Raw genomic sequence first — 10748 nt, 5'->3', positions numbered from 1 at the left:
GAATTGTCCAAGTCATCCAAGAACAATTGTCTAGCTTGGAAATTGGATCTACAAAACCAACAATCCACATACTTGAGCCGAGTAGCGCCCCGACAATTGACAAATAAAAAATTTCTTCTACTTTCATAAGGATTAGACTATTGTTGTAATACTCCTATTTAAAGGAGTTTTTGAGGAATAAATCAATAAGTTGTATTTAAGCAAAAGCAAGAGATTGGAGTTCTTTCTTCAATTGAACTCTTAAGGTTTTATAATGATCATTCATTACATATGTTAGCCAACACTAGTAAACGACACTGTTAAGAGTTTATTTAAATAAGTTCAGTAGTTGGAATCAAGGGTGGTGATTAAATTAGATCAAGTACTAGATCAAGGGCTTAGATTCACTCAAAAGGGGGGTATAAATATCAAATACAAATAGAAATGGGTGTTGTGAATTTGGTATATTCCATACTCGTGTTCTTTCCTCAACTTTCCTTCTCTAAATCTCAACCCAATTTCTTCTTCGTCTTCTTCTTCTTCCCCAAATCCTAATTCTTATCTTCCAAATTTTTTACTTGCAGTAAAGTTATTTTTGATTAATTGGAAATGAGCTGATCTACAATTGACTATTGATTCAGGTATGCATTTGTTTCGAGCTGGAGATTGTTCACCCTTGGAATCGAGTTAATGATCTAGCTTATCTAGAATTTTCCTTCAGTTTTAGTATTCTGTACAAGTTAGTTAATCATTCCGAAATTCTATTATTATCGTTAGAACACTGTTCATGGTGAAGTTAGTGTAATTGTTGAGTTGCTGCTAATTTAATTGTTGTGACTATTAGAGTTCATTACAAATTGGAATCAAGGAAACGATTTTGTTATACCTATGGATGATGATGGGAGCTGATACTACAAAGGCTAAACAAACCGAGGAACACCTGAGGAAAATTGAAGCTCAGGTGCAGGCTAATAGGGTAGAGATGGATTCTAAGCTCACAGCTATAGAGTCCCGATTGGCAGAGATGGGCTCTACTCAAGGGGATATTAAGCAAATGGTGGAGGAGACTCATGAAGCTATGATGAGTTTGTTGGGAAAAAGCAATGGTAAGAGTCTAGTTACTCCTGAAAGTAGCAACAAAGGTGATGGATTGCTCCCTACATCGAATAGGACAACCGAAGTGGGGGAAATGGACCCACTTCAAGCCAGTAGTTTCATCCCAAGCTCCAGTTTCCCATATATGGAGGAGCTGAGCCTAGATCTTGGTTAAGGAAGTGCAACAAGTACTTTAATATTTATTGGATCATTGATCCTGCTAGAAAACTTGAAATGGCTATGCTACACATGGAGGGAGATGTTGAGGCTTGGTATTTCTCTTACACACTTACGAGAAGACTAGTGAGGTGGGAGGAGTTTTGTGAGGAGTTAGTGATGAGGTTTGAAGATGATCACAGTAAAAATGTGGAGGCTGAATTCAAAATGCTCACTCAACAAGGTATAACGAATGATTATCTGCAAAAATTCGAGGAACTTAGGGCTCAGGTGTTGATGAGAAATCCTAGAGTCCCTGAGGATTTTATTTTGGAGTGCTTTATTGGAGGGTTGAAGGAAGAAATTAGGGAGACTGTTAAGATGTATGAGCCTATAAATTTATCCCAAGTTGTGTCACTTTCTAGGAAACAGGAGAGAGTTATTAATGCCAAAGAAGAGAAGACTAGATGGTTAAACAAAGGATCGGTCGCACCAGTTGGAAAGAAGTTGATTAAAGGAAGTAGTATTGGCCAGAAGATCCAAGCAACATTGCCTTAACCTGAAGTCAAGGCAGAATTCAAGAGAATACCAGCTGTTTGTTGGAGGTGTGGAGAAAGATACTTCCCAGGATATGTTTGCAAAGACAAATAGTTGAATGCCATTACAGTAGAAGAAGAGCAAGGGCAGGCAACTATAATAGAGGAGTAGGAGGAATATCAAGAAAAAGAAGAAGGAATCGAGGTCATGGAAGAAGAGGCAATCTGCCTGAATGCCATGTCAGGTATCACAGAACTAAATACTTTCAAAATCAAAGGGTGGATCAATAAAAGGACAGTGGTATTACTGGTAGATTCTGGTAGTACACACAACTTTTTATACACTCAAACTGCTAAGGAACTGGGGGTTATTGCTCACGTGGATACCCCAATGAGGGTGACGATGGCCAATAACCAACAGATGTATAGCCATCCCAGTGTGCCTAGGGTTAAGTGGAAGGCTAACGGGGTTGAGTTTGAAGATAAATTTAGGCTGTTAAATCTGGGAAGTTGTGGTATGGTATTGGGAGTTGATTGGATGAGAGTTCATACACCTGTAACCTTTGACTATGAACTATATGAGCTTAAGATCAAGCAGGGTGGAAAGGTAGTGACACTGAAAGGAAACACAGAACCGGTAGCTTTGCACCAAATCACAGCTAAATCAATGGGCAAAATACTCAAAAAAGGTCAGGCTTTATTAGCTCATCTTTTTACTATAGATGGAGATAATATGAGTCTTGAAGAGATGATACCGGGAGAAGTGCAGGAAGTATTAGATGACTTTTCCCACATATTTGATGAACCTACTGACTTACCACCACCTAGAGCTCAAGATCATGCAATTCCCATTATACCAGGAGCTAGACCTGTATCCTTGAGATCTTACAGGTACAATCATTACCAAAAGAATGAGCTAGAAAAATAAGTAGCAGAGATGTTGCAGCGGGGAATCATACAACCTAGTCACTTACCTTACTCTTCCCCGATCCTTTTAATCAAGAAAAAGAATGAGAATTGGAGGTTCTGCATTGACTATAGGGAGCTCAACAATATTATGGTGAAGGATAAGTTTTCGATTCCCATAGTCAATGATCTCTTGGATGAGTTACAAGGATCATGTTTATTCTTTAAGATTGACCTGAGATCGGGTTACCATCAAATAAGGATGAGGGTGGAAGATATATCAAAGACTAGATTCAGGACTCATCATGGTCACTTTGAGTTTAAGGTGATGTTATTGGGGCTGACAAATGCACCAACCACCTTTCAGTCATTAATGAACTTCGTATTCCAGCAATAATTGAGGCAGTTTATATTAGTTTTCTTCGATGACATCCTAGTATATAGTAAGAATTTACAAGACCACGTAGAGCATTTGAGAGAAACTTTCAGCATTTTGCAAAAAAATAAGTTGTTTGCTAAGAGGTCTAAATGTAGTTTTTCCAAGTCACAGGTGGAGTACTTAGGGAACATCATTACGAGTGTCGGAGTGGCTACAGACCCTTCCAAGGTATCAACAATGACATCTTGGCCTGTTCCTAAGAACCTTAAGGGGTTGAAGGGGTTCCTTGGTCTAACAAGGTATTACAGAAGATTTGTGAAGAATGATGGTTCCATCAGTAAGCCGCTGACTGCTTTACTGAAAAAGAACTCATTTCAGTAGAGTATAGAGGCCGAGGAAGCTTTTGAGAGATTGAAACAAGCAATGAACATTGTCCCAATGCTAGCCATGCCTGACTACAACAAGACCTTCATTATTGAGACTGATGCTAGCAATCAAGGTATTGGTGTTGTTCTTACTCAAGACAACAGACCCCTGGCTTATTATAGCAAGGCTCTAGCACCTAAACATAAGGGAAAATCAGTGTATGAAAAAAAAATATATGGTTGTCCTTGCAACCATAGACAAGTGGAGACACTATGTGCAAGGAAACTATTTCATTATTAAGACTGATCACTTCAATCTTAAGTATTTGATGGAGCAAAAAATCACTACTGTTATTCAGCAAAAGGGACTTACAAAATTACTGGGCTTGGATTATGATATTATCTATAGGAAGAAAGCTGAGAATAAGGTAACTGATGCCCTCTCTAGAATTCCTGAGGAACAATGGGAGTTTCAAGAACTGTCAGGGGCACAACCTGGATGGATTTTTAAGGTAGAAAAGAGTTACGAAGGAGATAACAATGCTCAAGTATTGCTTATTGCTTTAGCAATCAACTCCAATCATAACCAAGACTATAAGTTGACTTCAGGGGTTCTAAGATACAAGGGTAAGGTATATATTGGCAAAAGTACTGCTTTGAGACAACAACTACTACATATTATGCATGCATCATCTTTGGGTAGACACTCTGGACAACAGGGCCCCTTGAAGAGGTTACAATTGTATTTCTTTTGGCTAGCAATGAAGAAAGAGGTGCAAGAATTTATCTCTACTTGTGATAGCTGTCAAAGGTGTAAAGATGAGAATGTAGCATCTCCTGGTCTTTTAAAACCACTAGCTATACCAACTCAAGCCTGGAGTGACATTAGTCTTGATTTTATAGAAGGACTTCCTAAATCTCAAGGCAAAGAGGTGATCTTGGTAGTGGTGGATAGATTCACCAAGTATGCACATTTTGTAGCCTTACAACATCCATATACAACAACTCATGTGGCAGAAGTTTTCATTAAAGAAATTTATAAGTTGCATGGGTTCCCAAAGACAATGGTTGCTGATAGAGATAAAGTGTTCACTAGTTTATTCTAGCAACACTTATTTAAGAAAATTGGTACCACACTATGCATAAGCACAACCTACCACCCTGAATCTGATAGCCAGACCGAAAGGCTCAACAGGTGTCTAGAAGGATACCTTAGAGCTATGGTGATGAGTAACCCCAAGCAATGGGCAAACTGGTTTCATTTAGCTGAGTGGTGGTACAACACCAACTATCATGCAGCCCTGCAAACCACTTTCTTTTTTGCTTTATATGGGTATGACCCCTCACAACTTTCCATAGGACCTTATAGTGACTCACCAGTATAATCAGTGTAGGACCTGGTTCAACAAAGGGTGAAATTTTAGCAAATATTGAAAGACAATTTAGTGCGGGCTCAAGCTAGAATGAAATGGTATGCTGATCAGAGGAGAAGTGAGCGGGAATTGCAAGTAGGAGACTGGGATTATCTAAAGCTTCAACCATATAGACAAACGTCAATTGCACTCAGGAAGCACCTCAAATTATGCCTAAAATTCTATGGCCCTTACAAGGTTCTACACAGAGTGGGCAAGGTAGCTTACAAGCTTGAACTCCCAACAAATTCCCTTATCCACCTAGTGTTTCATGTTTCTTTACTCAAAAAGAGAATTGGTCCAGATATAACACCCCTACAACAACTTTCATTGGTTGGAGTTGATGGGAATATCTTGATTAGGCCCCTGGCTATCTTACAAAGAAGAATGGTAAAGGAGAATAATGTTGTAGCAGTGAAGGTCCTGGTTCAATGGGAGAACTTAGCTCCTAAAGAAGCTACCTAGGAGGACTGGACATTCATCAAGGCCCGATTCCCTGACTTCATTCAGGGGTTAGCATCACATTCTTGAGGACAAGAATGTCCTGATGGAGGGTGGAATGTAATGATCATTCATTACATATGTTAGCCAACACTAGTAAACGACACCGTTAAGGGTTTATTTAAATAAGTTCATCAGTTGAAATCAAGGGTGGTGATTAAATTAGATCAAGTACTAGATCAAAGGCTCAGATTCACTCAAAAAGGGGTATAAATATCAAATACAAACAGAAATGGGTGTTGTGAATTTGGTATGTTCCATACTCGTGTTCTTTCCTCAACTTTCCTTCTCTAAATCTCAACCCAATTTCTTCTTCTTCTTCTTCCCCAAATCCTAATTCTTATCTTCCAAATTTCTTACTTTCCAGTGAAGTTATTTTCGATTAATTGGAAATGAGCTGATCTACAATTTGACTATTAATTCAGGTATGCATTTGTATCGAGCTGGAGATTGTTCATCCTTGGAATCGAGTTGCTGAGCTAGCTTATCTAGAATTTTCCTTCAATTTTAGTATTCTGTGCAAGTTAGTTGAATTTTGGTTAATCATTCCAGAATTCTGTTATTATCGTTGAACACTGTTCATGGTGAAGTTACTGTAATTGTTGAGTTGCTGCTGATTTAATTGTTGTGACTATTGGAGTTCATTACAGGTTTCAGTAGATGAAGAGATCGGAGTTCTCTCTTCCATTAAACTCTAAGTTTCAGCCACCCTTTAACGAGCTGAATTTATATATCGCCTTGCGAATCGGTCCTTTCCCCAAAGAACCTAGCAGCAGGAGAGATCATAGAGGCCTCTAACAATTCTGGAATAGCTTTACAAAAATCAGCTAAGAGATTTTTCCAGGAGGCCGAAACTCAGCAAGAGTACCTGGGAAGGGAAAAAAGTAGATTATGGTTACTAAAGAAGAGAACAACGTTTATTTGAAACTTGCATGACATGAACCTATTTGTGGCCCTTCTTTAATAAACTACCAATCTTCTTCAACATGGTGCCATTCTTCTTCTTGAGTGAGTTATCATTATCCAAATCTTCAGACAAAGGAGAACGCAGCTTGCCACCAATAGTATGGTAGTCTAAAGAGCCTGTTCTCTTAACGCATCTCCCATTGTTGTTAGTTGAGAGCATAGCTGCAGCTGCTTCAGCAGCCTTCCTCCATTGATCAGATTGTACTTTTAACTTCCTCAACTCAGCTTCCATCTCAGAGTTAGTTGTCTGCACTGCATCCAACTCCTCAATGATCCGTGATGCTTTTCTGCTAGTTTTATCTGCTTCCTCGGTCAAATACGCCAGCTTCATCAGAGCCTCTCTTTCAGCGGCTCTCGCGGCTTCTGCTAAGTCAAGAAGCTCATCATTCACTTTGGTACTCTCTATTTCCCTCTTCTTGATTTCCAACTTCAGCATCTCATTCTCCTCAGTGAAACTCTGCAACTCCATCTCTTTATCAGATAAACTTGCCCTTAAATCTGCCAAGATTGACTCTGATCTCTTCAGTTCATCTTGTAAGTCATATTCTCGGTCAACTGCCTGTATTTCTTCAAGTTGTACATTCAGGCCCTTATTTTCATCTGAAAACATTCGTAATTGAGCTTCTTTGTGCATCAGTTTCTCCTTTAACTCTTCCATATCTGCTTTTGCGGCATTTAACCTCGAGTTCCACTCAGTCTCTCTTCTAATCAATTCAGACTTTGTGCACTCCACCATCTCAAAAGCACTTCTTATCTGCAAGGTGCTCTGGATGCATGCTTCCTGATACCTTCTCTCAGAATCTGCCAATGCAGCCTGTAGTTGATTTACCTCATTTTTAAGATTACTGAACTCAGTTTTTAGTTCATCAGCTTCCGCATTGATTCCATTTTCTTGTGCAGCTGCAGAACTTTCTGCAGGATCTACCAGGTTCACACTTTTGCTACTTTGATCAGACTGGAGTTTGTTGACACGTTCCTCCAATGCAGCCACTTGACCTTTTGACTTTTCCAACTCCAATGACAAGGAATTGCAAGCCTCCATTGCCTTCAGACCTTCCAAGAGTAAAGTATTGCCCGTCATCTTTGCTAATTCCAACTCCAACTGAGCTTTACTGACTTCCTCAAGTACAGCAGCTTCAGATTCCTTGATTTTGTTTAACTGGTTTTGCAATTGCTCAAGCAATGTAAGGGTGTCTTTGAGTTGTACCCTTAAGCTTTCGGTCTCAGCATGAGCTGATTCAGCATGGCGAGCTTGAATGGCTTCAGAATCAGCTACTCTATCAAGCTGAAGTTTAACCTTCTTCTTTTCATTCAGGGAAGAAGCCAGAGCTGCAGAGTCCAATTCATGCTGCTTCTGCACAGCCTCAAGTTCAGATTGCCATTCTAGATCCTTATCTTGTGAGATCTTGCGTAGCTCCAAGAATCGAGCTTCCTCAGAATCTGAGCACTCAAGCAGCTGCTTCTCAGTCTTCTCAAGCTTTTCTGACATTGCTGCAAGCTGCTTCTTAACTTCATCAGCCTCTTGTGAGACGTTTTCTTCAGTGATTCTGATAAACTGAGCTGTTCCTTTGCCGCCCTAACCTCCTCTTGGAGTTGAGCAAGCTGGTCTTCCAAAGCCGACATTTTACCCGGACGCTTCTGCTGTGTTTTCCAAAATAAGAACAATGAGCATCTTAGTAACATTTGAGGGCTTTTAAGAAGGAAGAGAGCAACCTAAACAGCAATAATACATAAACAAAAGACACAATTTGTGAATTCTCGACTTTTAAAGTTGTATATATTAAGTTTTCCACTAAACACTGCAACTAACTTGAACCAGCAAGTTAGACAAGGAACAAGCTTAATGTATTACTCAAGTACCTCTATTGCTGGACTTTGTGGTGACCGGCGACCAATAACTTTAGGACTCCTGTCTTTTGGTGTCCTGCTTTTTGGATTTGGAAATGAAACAGAATCAACCTCTGCTGTCCCTGAAGTTCTGAGTTTTCGAGCTGTCTTTGCTGTAGATGGAGATGTCCTTTGTGGCACCTCAACAGAAACAGTCCTTCAGCCAAAAACATGTGAGAAGACGAACGAGATAGTCAAACAAGCACATACAAGAGATGAACCATCAGCCGAGTAAGAATGAAATCAATTTGTCTATGTAAGAATGAAATGAAAGGGACAAATTGTAACTGTGAATTCATAGATGATGATTAATTAAGATACTTTTTGAATAGATCTGACAACATAACCAATAAACCACTTTATTCGGATCTCATGGAAGAAGGGGTAAAAACATAAGCAAGAATAAGTACTTTGAATTGCTTGCAAAGATCAACAAGAGAGGCGGGAATATACTGGAAGTACCTTGCTTTTGGTGTCTGCATGTTCATTTCCTCTCAGCAATAGATGTAGAAATGAAAAACTAATTGCTTTCTGCAAAGACCAACCTGACCTGAAAGACGGGAAACATTTCAGAGGACATCTTATTCGTTAAAGAAATGCAATTTGAGGGATCTGAAAACTTATTAACATTGAAAATAGATATAAAACAGAACAAAACAAGTAGCATTCCCAGTATCCCTTCAAGAAAACAACATCAAAACTGCCTCCACTCCCACCAACAAATGTTTTACCGGAGGAGGAAATCAAAAAAGAAAAAAGAAAAAAGAAAATTGGAAGACAAGGAAATTTGCAATCCAAGAAAAGAAAAACTATCATTATGTAAGCCATATATCAACTTTCTTAACTTTTACTTCAACTTTTACTGTATAGTAATAACATCTTTGAAACAAACATGGTGCATAAGAAAATGACATTTGAAACCACATTTTATCAAACATTTCATAAGTCCCCATTTAACACAGTAATAACAGATAATGTTTCTCAAAAGAAGGGAAACTTGAAAGTCCATCAAGCTGCAAAGAGACAGCAGATACAGCACCAAAATAAAATCCATTATTAGCGTTTGCACACCCATACTCCCTACCCAAACTGATAAATCATGTTTACACTTGAGATAATAAGTCGCCTGTGGGACTTAAAATTATTCTTATATGTAAAATTAGAAAGCAATACTAAGTTAAAAGTTTTTGGGTGATACTTTTCTCTCCTTCATGTTTGTTAGGTGACATAGATCTAAAGAAATTACAAACTCTTCATTGAACTCCCCACGTGGACCACAAAAAAAACGGTTTCACCTACTTGTGCAAAACAACAAAGCCTCCAAAACCAGAGCTCTAAAGCTATATCAACCAACACTGTGAAAAAACAACAACAACAATACCCAGTGTAGTCCCACAAGTGGGCTCAACCTACATTGTTAAAATTGGTCTTGGCCTAACTCACACCCCAAAAGCTAGCTCAAGAGGAGGAAGATTGCCCAAGCCTTATAAGGAGATCACCCATCTCATTAACCACCAATTTGGGACTTTCTTCTCTTTCTTCTAACATAAATTGTAAAACAAATGCAAAAATTCCTCAAAGACTGAAACTTTATCCAAAAAAAAAAAGAAGAAAACAACCCACATGAGATATCGGTGCTATAAACCTATACTAACCTACATTGCAAAACAAACTCAAAATTTCTCCAAAGACTGAAACTTTATCTATAAAGAAACCAACCCACACGAGAAATCAGTGCTAATAATCTATGCCAACCTACATTGTAAAACAAACTCAAGATTTCTCCAAAGACTCAAACTTCATCAAAAAAGATACCAAACCACATGATAAAGCAGTGCTGTAAACCTATGCCAACCTAGTACATTGCAAAAAAAAAAAAAAAAACACAAAATTTCATCAAAGACTGAAACTTCATCTATAAAGAAACCAACCCATGACAAATTAATGCTCTTAGCAACAACAAAGTTCATATAAGCAGAGAGAGAGAGACCAATCTTTCCAAAGAACAAAAACAAAGCCTCCAAAATTAAAGCTCTAAAGCTATGTCAACCTACATTGTCAAAGTTAAAATTTCCTCGAAGACTGAAACTTTATCATAAACGAAACCAACCCATATGAGAAATCAATACTCTCAGCAATTACAAAGTTCATATAAGCAGACAGAGAGACCAATTTTTTCCAGAAAAAAAAAACCTCAAAAACCAGAACTCTGAAGCTATGGCCACATACATTGTAAAACAAAGTTAAAATTTCCTCAAAGACTGAATCTTTATCAAAAAAGGAAACCAACCCATAAGAGAAAACACTATTCTCTGCAAATACAAAGTACACCCAGAGACCAACATTCCAAAGAACAAAGAGCAATATTTCTCAACCAACACTTCAGTAGATAAATGAACAGTTTCTTTAGACTTGCCAAAAAGATCTCAAGAAAGTGAAAAATCAAGAAAACAAGCTGCAGCAGCTCCCTTTGTTGGTGTGTGTGTGTGTTGTGGAAGGGGGGGGGGGGAATGTGGCTCCAACTTCAAGAAAATGAAGCAAGATGAAAGAACCCTAGCAAGAGAGT

The 10748-nt window shown here is 38.6% G+C and overlaps 1 pseudogene; it reads right to left on the bottom strand.

Moving 5' to 3' along the window:
* Positions 1–6118: 6118 nt before the first annotated feature.
* LOC107843556 lies at positions 6119–10440 on the bottom strand (annotated as a pseudogene).
* Positions 10441–10748: the final 308 nt, after the last annotated feature.

The sequence above is a fragment of the Capsicum annuum genome, chromosome 10 (assembly GCF_002878395.1).
Source record: "Capsicum annuum cultivar UCD-10X-F1 chromosome 10, UCD10Xv1.1, whole genome shotgun sequence".
NCBI lineage: Eukaryota > Viridiplantae > Streptophyta > Magnoliopsida > Solanales > Solanaceae > Capsicum > Capsicum annuum.
This window is presented reverse-complemented; position numbering and strand designations above follow the sequence as displayed.